Source organism: Elaeis guineensis, chromosome 4, assembly GCF_000442705.2.
Source record: "Elaeis guineensis isolate ETL-2024a chromosome 4, EG11, whole genome shotgun sequence".
Lineage (NCBI taxonomy): Eukaryota > Viridiplantae > Streptophyta > Magnoliopsida > Arecales > Arecaceae > Elaeis > Elaeis guineensis.
Genome location: NC_025996.2, coordinates 103,079,764 through 103,088,959, shown reverse-complemented (window position 1 = coordinate 103,088,959; position 9,196 = coordinate 103,079,764).

Genomic DNA, 9,196 nt, shown 5'->3' with positions numbered 1-9,196 from the left:
TTCAGTTGGGTTTGACCCGATTAGGTTAAGAGTTGACCTAATCGTCGAGATGGTTTGGTCGCTGATTTGATCAGGGGTTGGGCTTAATCAATTCCTGATTTGATTAGGATTTTATTGAGCCTAATTAAGCCTAATTTAGTTGGGTTTAAATTAGTCTAATTGGACCTAACTTATTTGGTTCAATTAGGTTGGTTTAAATAATTAAACCACCTTGACCCAATCTCCATGCGCCACCTCACTTCCATTGCACCATTTGAATTCATAAGAAGGAGCTTCTCATGAATTATTTCCTCATGCCAAGCCCTCTCCAGCTCCACTTTAATGTGCCAAATGAATGGATAAGGATGATTGGTTGGCCATTCAAATTCAAAATAAAGTTTGAATTTGAATAGGCAATCAATCTTTGCACCTTATCCTTTTTTTTTACGCCCCATTTATTACATGAGAAAATGTTTCTCATGAAATCACTCCATACACAATTTAAGCCATGCCTCACACCTTTAGTGGATAAGGATGAGTTGGTTCCATTTGAATTCAAAATTTGATTTGAATTCAAATGTGTAATTACTCATCTTTATCCTTTCTTTTGGATAAGACGTTTGACGTTGTTATAAAAGGAGGAGAAGAGTGGGGCGTGCAAGAAGAAGATTTTTGGAGAAAATTCTGGGTGTGAGAAGTCTTGTGCGTGAGAAGGAAGTCCATATCCTTCCAAGAGAAAAAGAAAAAAAAAATGGGTGCAAGGTTTCTGGTGAGTTCCCCAGAGTTTTAGCCTGGGGTTCGGGATGTGAGAAAGTGAGCTACGAGTATCGTGAGCCCATAAAATCTTAGGCGATCTTCAACATCCTCTCAAGCATGTCTGTTGATGATCTGGAGTATCCAAAGAATCGACAAACATCGATCAAAGGAGTTCGATCAGCATCGGCCGTCAAAAGGGCTCTACAACGAGCTTGCACTCGTGAGGAGTCGATCAGACCGAGAGCTTCATGTGGATGATCCGTAGAGGCAGACAACTGTGTGGCTACATCACGATGATCAGACTCTCCCGACGGTGATCAGATTGTGGCGATCTACTACCCGCACAAAGGTATTTGTTCTGAACACATTACAATAAAGTGTTTATTGTTCAAATTCGAATTTCAAATTTAAATGCATGCATGCTATATATTATATTTAGATCCTAGTGTAAGGTAAATTTATGTTAATTAATTAGATTAATTAATATTTTTTCATTGTAAAATCATGATTTTGAAAAAATTTTAAAATTACCATTTTATCCCTGCACTGAATTCCCACATCACCTACATGGATGCAATGCAGAGACCTGACTCTGAGAAATGGCTAGAGGCTATGAAATCCGAAATGGGAGGTAAAACCCATAGGGTGTAAGTGGGTCTTCAAGAGGAAGAGGGTGCAGACGAAAGGTGGAGACCTATAAAGCCCGTCTGGTTGCCAAGGGATATCGTCAACATTATGGTATAGACTATGACGAGATGTTTTCTCTTGTGGCAATCTCAAATCCATTCGAATTATGCTTGCGATGCTGCCCATCTGGACTATGAAATCTGGCAGATGGATGTGAAGACAGCTTTCCAAATGGAGAGCTAGACGAAGTGGTGTATATGATACAACCTGAAGGGTTCACATCCACAGATGAGTCAAGGTGTGCAGGCTACAGAGGTCCATTTATGGACTTAAGCAGGCATCCCAGAGTTGGAACATATATTTTGATAGGACGATCAAGATGTATGGCTTCGTTAAGAACGGAGAAGAGCCCTGCATTTATAAGTGGGCTAATGGTCTAGTAGTGGTATTTTTTGTATTATATGTGGATGACATTCTCTTAATCAGAAATGATGTCCCTGCATTACAGGGAATAAAGATTTGGCTTCGTCATAGTTCTCCATGAAGGATCTGGGAGAAGCTTCCTACATCCTAGGGATGAGATCTATAGGGATATATCTAAAAGGTTGCTTGGCTTATTCCAGTCCACGTACATTGATACTATGCTGAAGAGGTTCAGCATGGAGAATTTCAAGAAAGGCTATCTACCGATAGGCCATGGAATTTCTCTCTCGAAGAGGGATTGTCCGACAACACCTCAAGAGAGAGAGCATATGGATAGAATTCCATATGCTTTGATAGTGGGATCTATCATGTACGCCATGATATGTACATGACCAGATGTGGCATACTCACTGGGGTAGTGAGTAGATACCAATCTGATCAGGGGAGAATCATTGGAATGTTGTTAAAACCATCCTAATGTATTTAAGAAATACTAAGGACCAGTGACTTGTTTATGGTGAATCGGACTTGAGACTTATAGGGTTTACAGACTCTAGTTTTATCTGATCACGATGACATTAAGAGTGTGTCAGGATTTATTTTTATCCTTAATGGTGGGGTTGTCTGCTGAAAAAATTTCAAGCAGCATACATGGCTGATTCAGTTTGCGAGGCGGAGTATGTCGCTGCATCAGATGCTCCAAAGAAGCGGTGTGGCTGAGAAATTCATCACTGAGCTTGGAGTAGCACCCTCCTTATTGGTCCAGTTCTGCTCTACTGTGACAGCTCTGGAGCCATTGCTTAGGCGAAGGAACCGAAGGCACACCAACGATGAAGCATATTTTGCGCCGCTACCATCTCATCCGAAAAATCATGGATCGAGTGACATCGACCTTCAGAAGATCGACGAAAGAAGAACCTGACCGACCTATTCACAAAGCCATTGCGGTGAAGGAGTTCGACAATTTCAAGTCGAAGATGGGTATTAGATACTACACCGATTGGCTTTAGGCCAAGTGAGATATTGTTGGGAATAGTATCCCAAACCAATCGTCACCTGTTGACGGTTGTGCTAATTCTTGTATTAGTATATAATTATAAATAAATAAAAGTTATTTTGGTATTTTAATCACAAATTTTTCATCTTCTAATGAACTCCTGTGCTGTGGTGAAGTCCTTAGGACTATTTAGACTCGACAAAGGAGGATTTGTCGTTTAGTCCTTAAACCTGTTTGCGACCAAATGATACGTTGTTACCAAGGACAATAATGTTTATCAAGCATAGGTCGTTGTGTGCCATATGGATTGGTTTCCTCTTAACTGAGGAGTGTGGGACACTGGTATGGCATACAGGTGAGATATAAGGGTACATCTGCACTAAATGTGACCGACTCCGGAGCTATTTCTGCTGTCAAAAATTGCTCCGATGGGATATGGGTATAAATGTCCCTCCAATCTGAGACCGCCATGGTGACTTGCAAGCAACTCACTGCACTTAGCACTGGACTACCTGAATTTCTAATTCAGTGACGAAAGGATGCTGGGTGTAGTCAAGTACTTGACTTGTCGGTGCGTGTGTCAAGATGGAATTGACCACTCCAGTTCAGGAGCTGTGTACAGTCATGTTTCAATTTAGTAAAACCTTGGCTAGGGTAGTCCTAGTGAGGAGTCACAAGATTGTTTGAGTTGAGCACGATTCTGATGATCTGATCAGGGTTGACAGTTTAACCCTGAGTCATCCTAAACACAGGGGTCAAAAAGGATGAATTATACAGTAACCATATTCATGTAGGTTCTGAATGTTGTGATTGTGACTATTCGATCTATCCAAACGTCGGGTATCATTGCTAGATGGTCACTTCGATTAGTACAAAAATTGATTCCTGTGCTACCGGCTTAGGTTCGAACCTACGGGGTCACACACATTAGAGATTTCTATCTGATCTGATGGCTAATGAAGAGTCCAACATGTCTGGGACTCTGTGATCGAGAATCAAGATTTTTTGATCATGAGTCCACACATTTTGGGTACCGGGGTCAAGAGTCCTACTGGTTTGGGACTCTTCGATCAAGGTTTCATATCAATGGATTTGATACCCGATTTCCCATCGATATGGACTCTGTATTTATGAGAGATTTAATTAGTGATTTGATCACTAATTAACTCAATTTGATTGAGTAATTATTTTTGGATCAAGTCCAATTGAATTGGATTCAGTTGGGTTTGACTCGATTAGGTTAAGTGTTGACCTAATCATCGAAGTGGTTTGGTCCCTGATTTGATCAGGGTTGGGCTTATTCAATTTTTATTTGATTAAAATTTTATTGAGCCTAATTAAGCCAAATTAAGTTGGATTTAATTTAGTCTAATTGTGCTTAACCTATTTTGATTAGGTTGGCTCAATTAGGTTCAAACCACCTTGACTTTTCTCCCTGCGCCACCTCACTTCTTCAGCCCCATTTGAATTCACGAGAAGCAACTTCTATGAATTTTCTCCCACACAGAAGCATCTCATGCCCACACTTGTGTGCCAAATTTTGGATAAACTTGATTTGTTAGCCATTCAAATTCAAAGGGTATTTGAATTTAAATGGATAACTTATCCCTTGCGCCTTCTTGCCTTATCCATCTTATGCGCCACTTATCATACACGAGAAAGAGTTTCTCGTGAAATTTTTCCACACAAGAGAAGCCACCTCCTCTCTTCTCACACGTAGAGTGGATAGGAATGAGTTGGTTGGCATTTGAATTCAAATTCGATTTGAATTCAAATGAGCAACCACTTATCTTTATCTTCTCACGCGGTAAAAATACTGCAAAGATACGGTCTTGCATCATTTTAAAAAGGAGATAAGAGAGGGCATGCGCACAGATGATCAGAGAAAAAAGGGTGGCATGAGAGAGGTTTCTGGCATGAGAAAAAAAAGAAAAGAAGAGAAAAAAGGAGAGAGAAGTGGGCGCACTCTTTTCTTGTGTACCCTAGGGTTTTGGCTTAGGATTCGGAAAGTGAGAACGTGAGCTACGAGTATCGTGAGCTGACCAAACTTCAGAGAGAGCATCATCAACCTCTCTACCATCTTTGCTATGATCCAGAGCATCTGAGAAGTCGGCAGACATTGATCAAGAAGTTCGATCAACATCGGCCATCAAAAAGGTGCAGTCACGAACTAGCATTCGTGAGGAGCCGATCAGACTGGGAGCTTCATGTGGATGATCCACAGAGATCAGATATGCTGTGTGGCTGTACTGCGATGATCAGACTCTCCAACATGATCAAATTATGGTGATCAACTACCCACACAAAGGTAATGTGTTCTGAACACATAACAGTAAATTATTTACTGTTCAAATTTGAATTTAAATTTAAATGCATGCATGCTATATATCATATTTAGATCCTAGTGTAGAGTAAATATATTAATTAATTAGATTAATTAATAATTTTCACTATAAAATAGTGATTTTGAAAAAGTTTTAAAATTATCATTTTACCTCTGCACACAAATTTCACTTCACCAACTAGGTGGGACGTGTGGTTCGCCAAGGGATAAGGAGAAGGGAGAGGAAGAGAGGGCATGGGGGGGACCTTTTAGGCATGGAGGGCTGTTGGTTTGATGCTCTAGGGACTTAGGGGAGGTCCTTTAAATAGGTATGAGGATTGAATTTTATTCAATCTCATAATACAAGTCCTACTTGCATTAGGTTTCCTAATAACTTAAGTTATTTAACTTACATTAGGAATCCTATTAGGCGTAATTTTTGAGCCCTTGCACCTAATTAAACACACCCTCTTTTGCACCCAAGGGATGTCCCATATCAGATTAAAAGGCCCTCTAATCATAGGACACACCCAACTTGATCCAAACAAGGTGGCGCCCCATAATAAGAAAATTAATAAGAGACTTGCACCCTAAATTCATATGATCCAAAATCTTAGACACCCAATAATTGGAGTCAAATAAATCTTATTCATATAGGTTATTAGCAGATAATTAAGTTTGAATTATCTTATCAAATAAAAAATTCAAACGAAAAAAAAAATTGTATCCAACCATGTGCTAGCCAGATTACCTTGAACCCAATCAGGTTTTTCTAAACCCAATTGACACTTCATAAGCTCAATTGCTAATTTTAGGCCTAATCGCTTGTTGTGTGATCCATAAGTTTAATTCTATCTGGTAGTGAGATATACAATGATCTCTATCAAAATATCATTGAAACTCTTTCAATGGGTCGGAACAATTCCACTCTAACTCATCAAAGATTGTCGATCCAAAAATCCTAGTGAGCTCTCACCATCTACCAGTGACACTAGCAGTATGTAGTGGCAACTCAGTAGAATTAAAATGAATCTCTAGGTATAGTTAACATGTGATTCAGTCCTTCTATCATGAGTCTCGATTTGATGGCAGATCATGGATAAATCGTCAAACCTCAACATCAATCATATGATAGATTCGATTAGCTCAAGTCCAAATGTGATTCCTATGAAAACTCTTTTCCATCAATCACACTACTATGGCCCTAGATTCTTGGACTTAGCCTTTCAAATCTCATAAGACTACTCTTCTCTATCAAGGTTGATAGATCCCATCTTGATGCGCACCCTACTCCTATGGTGGACCAACTGTCACCAACATCCACTACAAGGGCTCATTGAGACCCATATTTATGTGTCAGTCAAACTCTAGCAGTCTCACTACGAGCAGTAGTACAATCTCAGATCAAAAGACCATTCACACAACTATAGCATCAGACGATTACCGACGGTTGAATAGATATCCAAGTGATCTCTCGTATGGTCACGCTCAGTACTAGTTGTTCTCTAACAACTATCCGCACTCATCATCCAATGTCTCTACACTGTAGACCAGAGATTCATCTATCTCAAAAGAAGTGATCTATGCATCGATCTATCCGGATCGATCACTGTCCTCATGATGATTTTATGATCGAGAATATTTAGGAATTAAATAATGTCTCTAATTTTAAACTCTTTGAAAATATGTATCGAAAGCTAATTCCATGGATGATTCAAGGACACATCACACTTGAATAAAAAATAAACTTATCTTTTTATTGATCAAATCATTGTATTAAGTATAAAATTATGTCCTAGAGTTATTACAATGTGTCAGCCATATTGACTTCTAGGACATACATCTAACAATCTCCCACTTGGACTAAAGCTAATTGGCCACAAATCTAAGTCCCATCTTTTCAAGATGGACTTCTATTTTCAGTTGGCTCAACTACTTAGTCAGCAGGTCTGCCACATTGTCTGTGGAGTCTACTCTTTGCATCTCGACATATTTATTTTCGAGGTAGTTGCGTATGATGTGATACCGCCGCTTGATGTGCTTTGATTTTTGATGAGACCTCGGCTCCTTAGCAAGTGCTATGGCTCCATTGTTGTCATAGTAAAGTGGTATGACATCCGATGTCATAACTCCAAATTCTGTGATGAACTTCTTAAATCAGAAGCTTTCTTTTTCAGCATCTGAAGTAGCGACATAGTCAGCCTCTGTGGTCGAATCCGCTATGATGGATTGCTTGAAACTCTTCCAGCTAACTATGCCACCATTGCAAATGAACACATATCCTGATATAGACTTTCTATCATCAAGATCAGACATGAAGTCTGAGTCAATATATCTCTCAACTCGCAACTCAAATCTCCTTCAAAAATTAAGAACAAATCTTTAGTCCTTCTTAAGTACTTAAGGATGTTCTTCACAGCTATCCAGGCTTCTCGTCTGGATTCGATTAATACCTACTTGTGACACTCACAATAAGGGCAATATCAGGTCAAGTACATAGCATGGCATATATGAACTCTTTATGGCTGAGCATAAAAAATCCTACTCATGCACTGCACCTCCTCAGATTGGTTGACACATCATCTTGGAGAGATTAATACCTTGTCTAAGAGGTAAAAGTCCTCTTTTGGAATTTTTCATGCTGAACCTCTTCAGCACTTTTTTTATGTATAGCTTTTGTGACAGACCTAGCATCTATTTACGTCTATCCCTATAGACCTTTATTTCGAGAATATAGGATGCTTCCCCTAGGTCTTTCATAGAGAATTCTTTGAACAACCATCTTTCGACTGTGATCAGCATAGGAATATCATTTTCGATGAGGAGAATACCATCCACGTACAATACGAAGAATATTATCGTGCTCCCATTCATCCTTTTATATACACATGGTTTCTCTTCATTTTTTATGAAATCAAATGATTTGATTGCTTCATCAAAATGATGGTTCCAACTCTGAGAAGATTGTTTTAATCCGTATATGGACCTTTGTGGCTTGCAGACTTTGTGATCACCATCACCAGACGTGAAACCCATAGGCTGCTTCATATAGATTTTTTTCTTAAGATATCCATTCAGCAAAGTAGGTTTCACGTCCATCTGCCAGATTTCATAATCATAGTAAGCTGCAACAGCAAGCAGGATGCGAATGGATTTCAGCATGACTACGGGCAAAAAAGTTTTTTGATAGTCAATGCCCTCGTGCTAACTAACCTTTAGCCACAAATCAAGCTTTATAGGTCTCTACCTTTCCATTGGCACCATCTTCCTTTTGTAGATCCATTTACACTCAATGGGTACAATACCCTCAGGTAGATCCACTAAGGTCCAAACTTGGTTCGAGTGCATTGAGTCAATTTCTGACTTCATAGCATCTAACTATTTCTCGAAATCGATGTCAGACATCACCTCATCAAAGGTATTAGGATCATTTCTATGATTCCTATCTCTCATAAGGAACATTTCCTTTACTTCCTCTGTAAGCATACCTATGTACCTTTCAAAAGGTCGGGAGATCCTGTTAGATCTATGAAGTGGTTGAGGAACATCAACTACCGGCTCATGGACAATGGGTTTCTGAGGATCTATAGCTCTTGGCTCTTCAGAGACCTTCTCTTCAAGCTCAACTAACCTCCCACTACCACCAACCTAGATAAACTATTTTTCTAAGGATATGGTGTTTCGACTCACAATCACATTGCGGTCTTGTGGAAAGTAGTAGTATCCTATGGATTCTTTTGGATACCCTTTGAAATGAGCAACAATAGATCTATCCTCTAACTTATCCGCCATCTCTCTCTTAACATAGGCCGGACATCCCAAAGTCTTAAGGTAATCTAGACTCGACTTCTTACCGAATCATATCTCATACGGTGTGGTAGGAACAAACTTTGATGGAACCCTATTCAATAGGTGAATGACAGTTAATAAGACATGTCTCCAAAGATATAAGGATAAATTAGTAAAGCTCATCATGGATTTAACCATATCCAATAGAGTCATGTTCCTCCTTTCGGATACCCCGTTGAGCTGAGGTGTTCCAGGAGGTGTCCATTGAGAGACTATGACGTTGTCTTAGGATATCTGAGAAA